This window comes from Bubalus kerabau, chromosome X, assembly GCF_029407905.1.
Source record: "Bubalus kerabau isolate K-KA32 ecotype Philippines breed swamp buffalo chromosome X, PCC_UOA_SB_1v2, whole genome shotgun sequence".
Taxonomy (NCBI): Eukaryota; Metazoa; Chordata; class Mammalia; order Artiodactyla; family Bovidae; genus Bubalus; species Bubalus kerabau.
This window is the reverse complement of record NC_073647.1, coordinates 147528570-147543456: the sequence shown is the minus strand read 5'-3', so window position 1 is coordinate 147543456 and position 14887 is coordinate 147528570. Positions and strand designations below refer to the sequence as shown.

The following is a 14887-nucleotide window of genomic DNA, read 5'->3' as shown; positions in this document are numbered from 1 at the left end:
AATAAATAGGTATTCTAACAGGTGGGTGGTGATATCTCATTGTGGTTGAATGTATTTCTTTAAAGTCTACATAGAAAATGATGGATTCGTGATAATTATCTGGAGAACATGTGGCCAGAAAGCATTTTGATGTTTTAGCCTCCATTTAAATAACCAATTCATTTGGCCCACGTGAGTGCATTTTGCACTTAGTTTATTCTCACAAGTCCATCAAGATGATGTGCTTCATAAAGCTAGAATATCCATAGAGACGACACGGAGGTTCTTAAGTGGAGTACGCTATGAGAAAGCAACAGATGTTTCAAATGATCTTCAACCCAAATAGCATCTCTTCCGCACTGTTTGGCAGCAACTGTAGGGCCTTATATATCTTTTAAAAATATTCCAAGTTTTTGGCTGAGAAAAATTACTGCTCCTCTTCAAATGGGCCCCCCTATTTCCCACACTTTTCAGAGAGTTGATAATCCATGTAGCTGGAAGTAAAGCCGGACTTTTCATCTTTCTCAGATGAATGTGGATTCCATAAACCCCTCTTTCTCTCTAGTCTCACAGCCAAATCTTGTATCAAACAGAAAACCCTGTTTTGAAACACCTCCCTGGACAGGTGACTGCTGCTGCTGCTGCTAAGTCGCTTCAGTCGTGTCCGACTCTATGCGACACGGCAGCCCACCAGGCTCCCCCGTCCCTGGGATTCTCCAGGCAAGAACACTGGAGTGGGTTGCCATTTCCTTCTCCAATGCATGAAAGCGAAAAGTGAAAGTGAAATAGCTCAGTCGTGTCTGACTCTTCGCGACCCCATGGACCGCAGCCCACCAGGCTCCTCCATCCATGGGATTTTCCAGGCAAGAGTACTGGAGTGGGGTGCCATTGCCTTCTCCGGGACAGGTGACTACTGGTTCTTAAATTGGGGGCCCTGAACCAGCAGTATTAGTATCACCTGGAAACTTGTCAGAGAAGTAAATTCTTGTGCCCCACCCAGACCTAGAGGTCAGACCTAGGCTTCTGAAAGTCCTGGGGCTGGGATCATGTTGCATACTCCAGTTGGAAAAGTCCTGTTTTGGAGGACTTTGGGGTAAAGTGATGGCTATTTAAGCCCCTGGCACAGTGTTTGACATACTGAAGATAATAAAATTTTCAGAGAAGAAAACTAAGAAAGAATCACTTAAGACATACAATATTGGAGGAGATAGCCTAACGGGACACAGTACAGCCTTAATTATTTCTAAAGGATCAAAAGAATATATATGTATGTATAATTCAATCACTTTGCTCTACGCCTGAAAGTAACACATTGTAAATCAACTCTCCTTCAATTAAAAACACCCACAGAAACTTAATGTAGCCTTACTGGCTCCACCATCAGAAAGCCGAGAGGACTCCCTTTGTCCCCCTCCCACGGGGCCCTTTATTCTTGACTGACCCCACTGTGCCCTTGGCTTGATCATGTGCGCAGCCTCCAAGTCTTGGGAAACCGGCTGGGTATAGATTTGCGATAAGAAGGTACATGGATGGCTGCAGGCAGCCCCGAGGCCAGGGTCAGTGCACAGAAGGGAGGCTGGTAGTGACCTTTGATCACTCGGGCTTGGCATAAATACAAGGAAAAAGCAACATGCGGGGGCCGTTATCAGCCTGCACCTGACAGCAAGGCAGCTTGAGTAGGACTCCAGAGCAGTTGGTGAGGGGGGTGCCAGCTGAGCTGTGGGAACAGCAAACACGAACTTCTGGAAGGCTGAGATGAGCTTGTCTCTGATCGGCTGGACAACTTGGGGGACTGCAGAGCTCAGTGAGGCTTGTCCCTCCCCTTTGGGGTGCCCTGGTTTCCTTTTGTGGCCGGAACACTCATGGGTCCTCTATATTATGTAGCCACACTGCAGGAATTACTGGGATCTTTCCAGCAATTGTATCCTTGTCCTGTTGGGACAACCAAGCAGTCATTAGAAACAAAAATGACTGACAGGTGATGGTTTTAAAAGGTGCCTGGAGGAGTGTGGAGAAAAGGGTAACTTTCCTGCACTGTTGGTGGGAATGGAAATTAGTGGAGCAACTATGGAGAAGAGTATACAGGGTCCTTAAAAAACTAAAAATAGAGCTACCCTATCATCCTGCAATCCCACTCCTGGGCATATATCTGGACAAACTTTCAAAAAGATACTTCCCCCCTAATGCTCATTGCAGCACTATTTACAATAGCTAAGACAAGGAAGCAACTTAAATGTCCATGGACAGAGGAATGGAGAAACATATGTAGTGGATATATACACAATAGAATGTTACTTGGCCATAAAAAAGAATCAAATAATGCCAGCAACATGAATGGATTTACAAGTTATCATACAGAGTGAACTAAGTGAGACAGAGAAAGACAAATGTCATATGATATCACTTATATGTGGAATCTATATATGACACAAATGAACATATCTATGCAATAGTCTGATAGAATAGACTCGTGGTTGCCAAGGTTGATGGTGATGGGGGAGGGAAGGATTAGGAGTTTGGAATTAGCAGATGCAAACTATTATATATTGAATGAATAAACAACAAGGTCCTACTGTATAGGACAGGGAACTATATTCAATATCCTGTGATAAACCATAATAGAAAAGAATATGAAAAAGAATATATACACATAACTGAATCACTTTGCTGTGCAATAGACAATGACAACATTGTAAATCAATTATACTTCAATTAAAAAAAAAGCCTGCACTTTCCCACGAATGTGTTCATTTTACTTCATCTTAAAACACTAATGGCTAACATTATCAGGGCTTATTACAGGTCAGACACTCTCCTAAAGACATCAATGAACTCATGTATTTCTTATGAAAACTCTGTGATAGCAGCTGTTTTACCCCCATCTTACAGATAAGAAAACTGAGGCACACAAACATTAGGTGAACTCACCCAAAGTCAAGACTGGGATGCGCTAAGAGCTAGGAAAAAGGGAAATACATATTTTTAACTGTATTAACTGGAAAAGTGTTTCTGACTCAAAAATAAGTTCTAAAATCTACAAAACAAATTCCTAAGTACCAAAAGATTTCTTTTATTAATGAAAGCTTTTACAGTAATAAAAGACTCAGTTTATTCATAAAAGGAAGGCCCTACAGGAAAACTTTCCTTAATAAAGCCTGTGATAAAGAGCAGCAGTAAAATCTTACCTGCAAAAATAATTCCATGTATCATTAAATCTCAAAATTTTTTTAAAAAAAAGATCATTTATAGCTCAGCAGCCTAACCAGGGATTTGTCCCTGGAGAGTCGTATTAAGTACTGAATTATGTGTCGGTGTTCTCAGCGCTACCTGGTGGGGTACTCTATTCTAATCATACTTCAAAGCGGCTAAAATAGAGAATTAGCATAAAGCCAGGGCCTAAAGGGCTATTTGGAACCCAGGTTTATTACTTTTATTCACTCAATAGTAAACATTTAATGAGTATCTGCTCTTTGCCAGGGATATCTCTGGTTACTTGAGAATAAATACAGATAAAACTCATCTCTGCCCTCAAGGAACTCAGTTTTACTGCAATAAACACATACCACTGCAGTTCATGAGAGTATAAGACAAAGGTCTCAGGAGATGGGAGGTCAGACTTCCCTGGGGGAGATCCGAGGTCAGAGAGCAGGGCCTACTTCACACGAGTCATGAAGTTCTGGCAGAGAGACTGAAGTTTGAGGAGGTTCAGAAATGCCCCAAGGGGTTGTAAATGACAGCTTCAAGACCCAGAATTGGAAGCCAGGTCTTTCTCCACCTGATCCAATGCTCTTTCCTCTTTACCAACACGAGAACGAATCTTAAGTGTAATGGATGACCAACTCGCACGTGGCAGATGGTTCCAAGGCACTCCAGTTTGATCCTCCCATATCACCTGTCGGAATGTTTGGATTCTGGCAGTCATGAGGGAATTGGTCATTGAACACAATGGTTGCAAGGTGAGTCTTAGAGCAATGGTTTCCCAAGTGTGAACCCTGGACAAGCAGCGTCAGCCCCACTTGGGAACTTGGTAAAATCCAAGCCTCTTAGCCCCACCCTAGACCTGCTCACAGAACACTGACTGAGCTGGGCTTTAACAAGTCCTACAGGTGATACCGATGGAGCTGAAGTTTGAGAACTGCCATTTTAGAGACGTTTAGCAACACTTGTTTTCACATTTGTCTGCTTGCTGACCAGTTGTCCAAATGTTGGGGCTGTATTTCATGCCTTCAGTTAGCTGGGGGACTAGGGTCTTGCTGCTTGTGTAGCTGGTGGATGAAAAACATCCTGTTACATAGGAGCTTGTTAGAATTGCAGAATCTCAGGCTGCCCCAGAGCTCCTAAATCAGAACCTCTATTTAACAAATGCCCAGGTGATTCATATGCATTTTGAAGTTGGCGAGGTGCTGGGCCAGATAACACCCATTTCCAAAGTTCAGGTTGTATAGTTCTGTGAGTTTAAATGTGGTCACAAATCAGATTGTATTGAAAGATTTTTTTTTTTTTTAAGTACAACTTTGCCCCTGCTCCCTGGAACTGTTTCATCACTGTGGTAATACATTTTTAAAAGCCCTTGGTATTTTAGTTCATTTTAAAATTTTATTTATTTGACACTGGCATATGTATGACTGAGTCCCTTCACTGTTCACCTGAAACTATCATGATATTGTTCATTGGCTATACCACAATACAAAATAAAAAAGTTCAGAAGAAAAAATAATTATTTTATTTATTTTTGCTTTTTTGGCCTTGTCACGGGTCATGCAGGATCTCAGCTCCCTGATCAGGGATTGAACCTGTGCTCCCTGCAGTGGAAGTTCAGAGTCCTAACCATGGCACTGACAGGGAATTCCCTCAGTTCAGTTTTTAAGACAAGACATTTATTTGGTGCTTGCTGTGTGCTACATATTGTTCTGAGTACCAGGAAGACAAATGTGAGTACGATTCAGGTACTTCCTTAAGCAGAACAGATTAAAAAACAAAACCAAAGACCTAATGCTGTGTGAGTAAGGCAGTAATAGAAGTATTAAGACATGGGGAGCTCAGAAGAGAAAGCTTTGCTCTTGATTGGGGTTGGAGGTACAATCATGGAGGGCTGCCTAGGGAGGTGACCTCTGAAGTCTGATTGGAAAAACTAATAGGACTTCATTAGTTGGACAAAGCAGAGGAAAACTTCAAGACAGAGAGCTAATTTCCTTGGAAAAGGTCACTTAATATCGTGATTACAAATGCAAGAAGTATTTATCAAAAATCAATTGTTACTATACTTTTAATCTGTACTTATTCCTGTCTCAGGCACTTAGGAGCACTGCTCTGTCTTCTGCTCTATATTCTCCAAGTCAGATAAAAATGTCTTCCTGGATTTAGTTATTCTTTCCATTATGCTTTTTCATTTAAGATACGTTCAAGTGTGATTTAGTGATATTTTTACAAGATTAAATGTTATAATTATGTCTTATTCCACATCCATTTGCTTTTAACAGTATGAATATTGTATAATAGAAAAATAATTCTAAAATATAGAGCAATCCTTCACTTATAACAACATGAATGGGTGACATATACAGGCTGGGTTTCAAAAATAATTTTTTTTCTTTTCAAATTGCAGTTTACTCCCAGGAATGTAATTCTTATTTAATAAACCTGAAAATAAAACAGTACTTTCACCCCATCACACACTAGAGAATGCAATTTACATATATTGTTCAATTTCCCCTGACCCCATCAGCTGTGTGGTAATAAAAGGGATCAACTTAATGGAATTTAACCATGGCTTGGCTGCTTTTGTGCCCACCTAACAATGTAAGCTTTTTCTTCCCTTTTAATGTCTCATCCAGTTTTTCCTGGGAGTTCTTGATAGTATCTCACGTAAGTTCACCAACAGGTCTAACCAGAATGTGTGATATCTGCCTGTTCTTCTGCCTCCATTTGTTCTTATGATCTGCTCCCTGGAAGCTGGCGGACAGCACCTCAGGCTTACCCCATGCCACATCACCACAATGGAATCTGGCTACAGGTGTTCCCTCCAGGGAGTTCCAAGTGAACCAGAAGCAGAATGAATATAACTTAGATGGGATACACATCACCATCCCCAATCTGTCCACCCTGTGCTATTTTAAGCCTCAGAATATGCTGCTGTTCCATAGGATCTGATCAGAGATCTGACGCTGAGGAAAATCGTCTACACCCATGGAAAAAAATAAAAGTGGATTCCTACTTTGCCTTCATATTAAAAAAAGTTTTGACAGGTTTCAGATGGATTAAAAACTAAGTATGGGGGGGGAGAGAAATCAGGAGTTTGGGATTAATAGATACACACTACTACATATAAAATAGATAAACAACAAGGACCTACTGTATAGCACAGGGAAGTATATTCAATATCTTGCAATGATCTACAATGGGAAAGGATTTGAAAAAATATATATGTATATGTATATGTATATATATCACTGAATCACTTTGATGTACCCTGAAACTAACACAACATTGTAAATCAACTATACTTCAATTAAATAAATAAATAAAACTAATAAATAAATAAAAGTACATGTCAGCAAATGTTAAAAAAAAAACACCCTAAATATGAATGGTGAAACTACAAAGCAAGTACAAGAGAATGTGTGAGGATACATTTCTCATGAACAATTGAGGAAGGACTTTTAAACAAAACCTTCAAGGCCAACATCATAAGATTAAAGACAGATGGGCTTGATTATTTCCATACTAAGCTTTTCAGTTTTTAAAGGAAACTATGGACAAAGATTACAAACGATGGATTGGGAGAAAATATTGGCAATGTCCCAAACCAATGAGGGCTTTATATCTAAATGCATAAGAAATATCTGCAAATCAACATTAAAAAAACTTGATTGAAAATTGGGAAAGAAACATAAAAGGAAATTAAAGGAAAAAGAATCCATATGGTCAACAAATCTATGAAAAGAGGCTCAAACTCCTTAGGTATCAGAGAATGCAAATTCAAACAATAAAGAAGGATAAATCCATTAACCAGGCAAAGTCAGAAAGCTGGACAATGCACATTGTTGGTGGGGTACACGAATCAACATCTTGTGGGTATGTAGATAGGTGCCACCATCTTGGTCACATTAAGGACACACATACCTTATGAGCCAGTATTTTTGTGTTTCATGTGGGTGTGTTGCTGCTGCTGTTATATAGGAGGACAAATGTGTAAAAATGATGTTTTACATAGGAGGACAAATGATGTCTCAGCTTTGTTTGTAGGAGAAAGTTGAAGATCATTAGGTGTTCATCACTGAAGAAATGGATAAATAAAGGTGGTAGATGTACACTGTGGGATATTTTATAGCAATAAGAAACCATGATCTGACCAAAGAGTACACATAGCAACATGGGGCAGATCTTTCAATAATAATAATATGAAAATAAAGATCAAGATGATAATTGGAAAAGAAAACATAGGCAGAACACTTGATAACATAAATCAAAGCAAGATCCTCTATGACCCACCTCCTAGAATAATGGAAATAAATACAAAAGTAAACAAGTGGGACCTAATTAAACTTAAAAGCTTTTGCACAGCAAAGGAAACTATAAACAAGGTAAAAAGACAACCCTCAGAATGGGAGAAAATAATATCAAATAAAACAACTTGACACACTAAAATATATAAGCAGCTCATACAACTCAATATCAGAAAATCAAACTACCCAATCAAAAAGTGGGAAAAAAGACCTAACAGACATTTTTCTCCAAAGAAGACATACAGATGGCTAACAAACACATGATAGGATGATCAACATCGCTCATTATTAGAGAAATGCAAATCAAAATTACAATGAGATACCTTACACCGTTCAGAATGGCCATTATCAAAAAGTCTACAAACAATGTTGGTGGGGATGTAAATTGATACAGCCACTATAGAAGACAGTATGGAGATTCCTTAAAAAAACTAGGAATAAAACCACTATATGGCCCAGTAATCTCACTTCCAGGCATATACCCTGAGGAAACCAAAATTGAAAAAGACACATGTACCCCAATGTTCACTGCAGCACTATTTACAATAGCTAGAACATGGAAGCAACCTAGATGTCCATTGACAGATGAATGGATAAAGAAACTGTGGTACATATACACAATGGAATATTACTCGGCCATAAAAAGGAACACATATGAGTCAGTTCTAATGAAGTGGATGAACCTACAGCCTTTTATACAGAGTGAAGTAAATAAAAAAGAGGAAGATAAATATCATATACTAACATATATATGGAATCTAGAAAGATGGTACTGATGAATTTATTTGCAAGGCAGCAATGGAGAACCAGACATAGAGAACAGACTTATGGACATGGAGAGAGTGGAGGAGAGGGTGGGAAGTATGGAGAGAGTAACATGGAAACTTACATTCCCATATGTAAAATAGATAGCCAATGGGAATTTGCTGTATGACAGGGGCTCTGTATCAACCTAGAGGGGTGGGATGGGGAGGGAGATGGGAGGGAGGTTCAAGAGGGAGGGGACATATGTACACCTATGGCTGATTCACGTTGATGTTTGACAGAAAACAACAAAATACTGGAAAGTAATTATCTCTCAATTAAAAAATTAATAAAATAACATCTTCAAAGAAAAAGATGATAATTAGAATGAGATCTATTATACAATCCCATTTGATTAAGTCATGATATATGCAAACAAAACAACACTCCCTTTTTCTTTGAACTTACCAGAAGACGTGTTATTCAGATGATGTACCTCCTGTACTGATTTAATTTCTTCCATTCCCTTCCTTTCCCCTCTCCTTCTCCCTCCCATGTCTTGGTCTGTTTGATTATCCAAACTGTGTGTGTAACTGTCAGTAAACACCCACTAGGAATGTTTTTCTACACTCTAGCCATGCCATCATGAAGAGGAACAGAATAATGTATAGAAGAGTTTAACATGAGCCTAGATACTCGAGAGTACTTCTGGGTTCTTTGGTCTGTGTTAGTGTTAGGGAATACATAATTTATTGCAGAGAGAGCAATCAATCTCTTTCTCTCTTTCATCTCTATCTCTACCTTTATCTTGATCTCTCATCTCTCTCTCTCCCTAAGAAACCAGCCAGCCTAATTTGGTAGCCTGCTTAGAAGGAAACCTCAGAGAAAGCAGATCCAGACCATCTTAGCCTGCTCCTCTGATTGCTTTTCCTGCTCTTGTAATCGTCATGGATCATTGGGCCTGTCTAGGAGGGAATCAATATCTAGTGAAGTTGAAGAAAACCTATTTCTCAAATTCCACACTTCAGCATACCTCCTGAGAAAAATCATAACACGTATGCACAAAGAGACAGGTACAAGAATGTTCATTGCAGCAGTGTTTTTAATAGCAAAACAACAACAACCTAAATATCCATTAACAGCATAATCTAAATTCTAATATGCAATAGACAACTGAAAAGCCATAAAGGTCAATGAATGAAAGCTCTCTCTCTTAAAAGGCATAAATCTTTCGAAACTGATGTTGAATAACAAAATCAAAGTGTGGAAAGGATATGTACAGTATGATACCATTTACATAAAGTTTAAAAACATACCAAACAATATTACACATTTTTAAGGACATGTAATCATGTGGTAAATATATGAAGAATTGCATGGGACGGGTACAAAAGCAAAATCAGGCTTGATGATATCTGAGGAGGGAGGCACAGGGCACTGGGGAAAGTTACTCAGAGTATTCCAACTGTCTTTGATACTCATTTCTTTACAATCAAGATCCAAAGCCATATGGTAATTTGCTAGGATCTGACAAATCTGGGTGACAGGTACACAGGAATTGACTGCAGAATATTCTAGATAATAATGTATGCTTCAGGTGTGTCATACAAAAAATCACAATATTAAATCAATGTGTTAAAGTAGAGAGAGAAACAAAGTAACTCACACATGTAGTTGTGTACACCTAGAATATGGCCAGGTCATGTATTATTCACCTATGCCCTCCACACAGTCCATTGAGCACACTGTAACCAAATCAGAAGTGAAACCAGCACTCTGTAGTTCATTAAAAAGAATTTTATGAAAACAACATAGCTGATATCTCTGAAAAAAATATCAGTTCTGTTCACTACACACTAAATAATGACTACAGAGAAAACTGAGAGGGGAAAAAAAATAATAGAAGGAAAACAATCTAGAATTGAAGAAAGGCATAAAATCTCAGAAGGAAAAGATGCACTAAATTCCAAGCAAACTGAACAAAATACAATTCCAGATCTATAGACAACCTTGTGAAATTCACATTGTGAGTAAACAGAAGAAACAGATCTGTGGGGAGATGGCAGATCCGCTAAAGGAATGAGAACATTCAGCAAACTGACGTAAAAACATGATGGAACAATGACATCCATCCAAGGAATGTCATTTGGAACCTGGAATCCCATATGCAGCCAAATGATCAATTGAGCAAAAGGGCAAAGTGAAGGTATTTTCAGATATGCAAGATTCAAAAAGGTATCATTCCATGAAATCTTTACAAGAAAATTCCCCTAGTAATCCTGGATACAGGAAACTGTGGGGTCCATTCTAAGAAAGTTGGGAAGGGAAAGTCCTAGGATGATATTTATTCAGATAAAAATAGGTTTATACTAGAAAAGGAAGTCAGATGGCTCTAGCAAAGAGGAATGCCTTCAGGAGGAGCTTATTCCATAGGACAACACAATGGAGGTATTGGACCTGTTAAGGCTTTGATGGACCCACGAGGGAGAGATTAAAGAAGGCTGCAGGCTCTTTGTCACTCCTCCAACTGAGAGCTATAGCCTAATTCTCCTCTTCTTGACAATGGTGAGGCCTCAGGTGACCAATAAAATTTTACTGAGTGACTTTCCAGACTAGGTCATACGATTTGAAGTTTCTGCCTAGTTCTCTTGGGATCTGGTTCTCAGGTGACCAGTAAAAATTTACGGAGTGACTTTCCAGACTAGGTCAATAAGATTTGAAGTTTCTGCCTGGTTCTCTTGGGACCCTCGCTCTTGACATGCTCCATCTTGGAAGCCAGCCACCATGTAAAGGTGCTGCAATCTTGAAATTGCTATGTTGTGAGAAACCCAAACCTCACAGAGCAGTCTCATGAAGACTCTGTTTGACAGCCTCCAGTGAATTCTTGGCTAGTTGCTAGCCACATTAAGAAGTCATTGTGAAGCCCTGTCAAGCCTCAGGTGACTCTGGCCTCAGTCACCACTTAAACACAGCTGCATGAGACACTGCAAGTGAGAATCAGCCAGCAGAGTCCAACCCCAGACCCAGGGGGGATGCTAATAGTTCTTTAAGCTCCTACATTTTGAGGTGGTTTTTAATGCAGTGCTAGATATTCAGAATAGTGTATTTTAATTTCATGAGAAAGAAAAAAGGAAAACCTATAGAAACTTCAGGAAAACTTAAAAAAAAAACCTAGAAACTAAATACAAAGGAAGCTATGATATGATTTTGAAAAATCAATGCTATTTAAGGAAAGAGTCTATTTTATTTTGATGCTTTGAACATTCTTTCAAGTGACTTGGGAGCCATGATATTGAAGGTGGATAAAATGAATCCTCTTATCATCACAATACAAACGCTGATTATTGGCTTGTAAATTGTACAGCCAATCTAAGTCTAATGAATGACTTCATTTAATGACTTCATTTTCACGAGAGAAATGAAAATGCTACCAATCTTGACTAGGAGGAAACAGTAGGACAACCTTGCACTTATAAGGAGGAGGAATCAGATTTAGTTAAAGGGGCTCTATGAAGCAATGGCACCCCACTTTAGTGTTCTTGCCTGGAGAATCCCAGGGACGGGGGAGCCTGGTGGGCTGTCATCTCTGGGGTCGCACAGAGTCGTACATGACTGAAGTGACTTAGCAGCAGCAGCAGCATGAAGCAATGACACTGAACTTCTGTTAGGCAAATGTAGGGCAGAAAACTAGCTTGCTTTGGCATATATATGACCATTCTGGCTGCTATAGAACTTCTCTAGGTTGAATGCAATTCAAATTGTGTTCTGTCTACTTTCTCTTGTCTTATGAAACTTCTTCCCTTAATGTCTCCTGATGTCGAAAATGCAATCTGGTGAGAGTTCTCTTAAATATGTATGCGGCTGTTGTCATCTCTTTTGGATCTATTAATCATAGCCACTCTGTTTGTATTTCAATGTTTAAACACATTTTAAGTAATTTAAGCTTCAGTCACAAGAAAAAGTTTAGTGCAGAAAAAACAGTGATTTTCAGATGCGCACACTCATTAGAATTATATGGTGGCTTCTTCGATCCTATTAGTGGACTGCATCCCCCGCCACCCTCCCGCCCCCCAGAACCTGAATCAGTGGGTCTAGGTAGAACACAGGAATCCACATCTCTATGTTACCAGAGGGTGATGCTGCTGATGCTGGTCCAAGGGCCACACTTTGAGAATCACCAATTTAAGATACAATGAATTCACAGTAAACCCTTTCTTCTTTCCTTCCACATATAGGGGTCTCTGTTTTACCTTCTAGAAGAGCTCTGGATAATATCATGGTTTTTGCAAAAGCAGTTGACTATGATGGTTTTCCAGGCTGTAATGGTTTACAAAACATTGGTCCCTAAACATTGTGACCAATATTGCTTTTAATAACAGTGTAAATGATATCAATGTGGTGCTACTCATGGCCTAAAATAGGAGGAATGAGTGAAGAAGTGGTGAGGGGGAAAGAAAGATATGCTGGGGAAATAATTTGCTCCATTCCACATCAATGAGGAATCAACAGGGACCGTCTAAAGATGACTGAACAAGAAGCAGAGGTTTAACTGTAATATTTAAAGTTAGATAATGAAGACTAGAACACAGTAACACCCCTATTAGATATCGGATGGGGAGGAGAAGGAAAGGTGAGCGGTAACATAAATAAGTGAATTCCTCATCGTTCAAGAGGTGATTGGCAACGATTGTCCATAGTCGGTAAGTCAACAAATTGTACTATTTAGAATTAAGGAGAAAATCACTAGGAAAATTAAAAACAGAAACTGGTGAAATGGGTTGTCTCTTGGAACTGGGACTTAGTGGGGAGTTTGGGACGGGAGATGGTTGCTTTTTATTCTATAATTTCTTTGGTGGAATTTAAGTTTTTTAAAAATACATGCTGTATTTATTTGATTAAAAACAATTAAGCTAGCTACTTGGCCCAAACCTGGTGAAGAAAACTGCAATTCCTGAGTTCAAATTTTGATTCTGACAACATCCATGATTTAGGGCCAGTTATATTTGGATTCTCTAGCCTCAATTTTCTTTCTTAAAAAAGATAGATTATTAGGTATAAAATAAGCTACAAGAGGATATTGCACAACACGAGGGATATAGCAAAAAATGAAAAATAATCAAGGCATGATAATAATTTCTTAGAGGTTGTTCTAGGAAATAGATGCAATAATTATGCATGAAAATCATTTGGCATAGTACCTGGCACATTTGCCTGAATAAATGTTAGGTATTGTTATTAATGTCATTCTAATCATACTGGTAACAGAGTAGAAACCAAATTTGCAATAGTGAGGAACAGAGGCAGATAGGAGGCAGAAAAGACAAGCATGTATTTCTGGGTGATGTGACACTACATTTATTTACATCACAGGCATGTGCACGGGTGTGTGTGTGTGTTTGCCTTGTCTCAGCTTTCTCAGAAATCAACGGAGTATGAACAGAATACTTCAGTATAGCCTGATTCAACAATATAGTTTTACATAGCTTTGCAAAACAAAGGGAGAGAATCCATAAAGAAATGAGCCCTGTTCCATATTCATCTCTGCTGAAACCCACATGAAGGAAAGAGCATCCTTTCAGGGTACTCTGGCCAGCAGTGCCAAGTGGGCATGGAGGGCAGTTGAACTTCACTGTGTGGGCTCCACTTCAGATGAGTAACTTAGGAGCAGGTGACCTGGAGCCCATTCATCCCCCTTCCCATAAATACATGAGAAAGGCATGGTTATGCTGGCTGAAATTTAGCATCTTTAATAATTCATCTGCCAGTTTAATTGATTGATGTAACCTGACCTCAAAGTCATACTTGACTCTAAAATGAGTGCAAAGAAAAAAGTCATACTGCTGCAGAAAGTTTACCTGTGGACTCACCACTAATGAAATCCTGACCTGTACAGGTCAGTGCATCATAATTATTGGAGTTTCCAGCCCCAGAGAAGCCTGGCGTATTAACATGGAAGTAAATCTAGAGAATGGGCCAGGGCCAAGACAGAGCTGGCCAAAGGCTGTCCACGCGGCCTTTGATGACTTATGTCAGAGCTGTGGGTTCTGAAAGCCTTGGAAGTTTGTATTTCAAGTGTCTACACTGTATATTCTGTTCAGAGGAATATGTGACCTGTTGAGTTTGTTTGAAGGCTGAAGGAAAAGCCTTAGACGGCAGGGCTTGCAGCCCCCAAGGTGGTCCCCATGATTCCTGCCCCTGCTGTTCACGCCCCATCCAGCCCTCTCCCCTTGAGTGTGGGCAAGACCTGGAACATGCTTCTAAGCAACAGACTATGGCAATGGTGAAGAAATTTTGGAGATGTACTTACGGTCCCAAATCAATTTAATTTTGAGTTGATTAAATGAGTTTATTCTGGGAGGACCTGACTTAAACCTCTTTGCAAACTTGATAAAATAAGCAACCACGTTGGAGATGGCCCTGTGGCAAGCAGTTGTGGGCAGCCTCTATGACCCTGGGGTAGCCTCTGGTCTCCAGCCAGCAAAACAGCAGGAATAATGGCCAGTCCTAAAGCTGCAAGAAAATGAATTATTCTAGCAATCTGAATGAGCTTGGAAACAGAGTTATCACCAACCAAACCTTCAGATGAGAATGCAGCCCAACCTAAACCTTGTTTGCAACATTTTGAGACCCTGAGCAGAGGACCACTTAGGCTGTGCCCA

At 39.5% G+C, this 14887-nt stretch overlaps 1 long non-coding RNA gene across 1 annotated transcript; it reads right to left on the bottom strand.

Annotated features, from left to right (window-relative positions):
• Positions 1–431: 431 nt before the first annotated feature.
• Positions 432–3301, bottom strand: LOC129638504 (uncharacterized). Its single transcript, XR_008707859.1, has 2 exons — positions 3165–3301; positions 432–1911 (listed from the first exon to the last, which is right to left on the bottom strand). It is a non-coding gene; the product is annotated as an uncharacterized LOC129638504 (long non-coding RNA).
• Positions 3302–14887: the final 11586 nt, after the last annotated feature.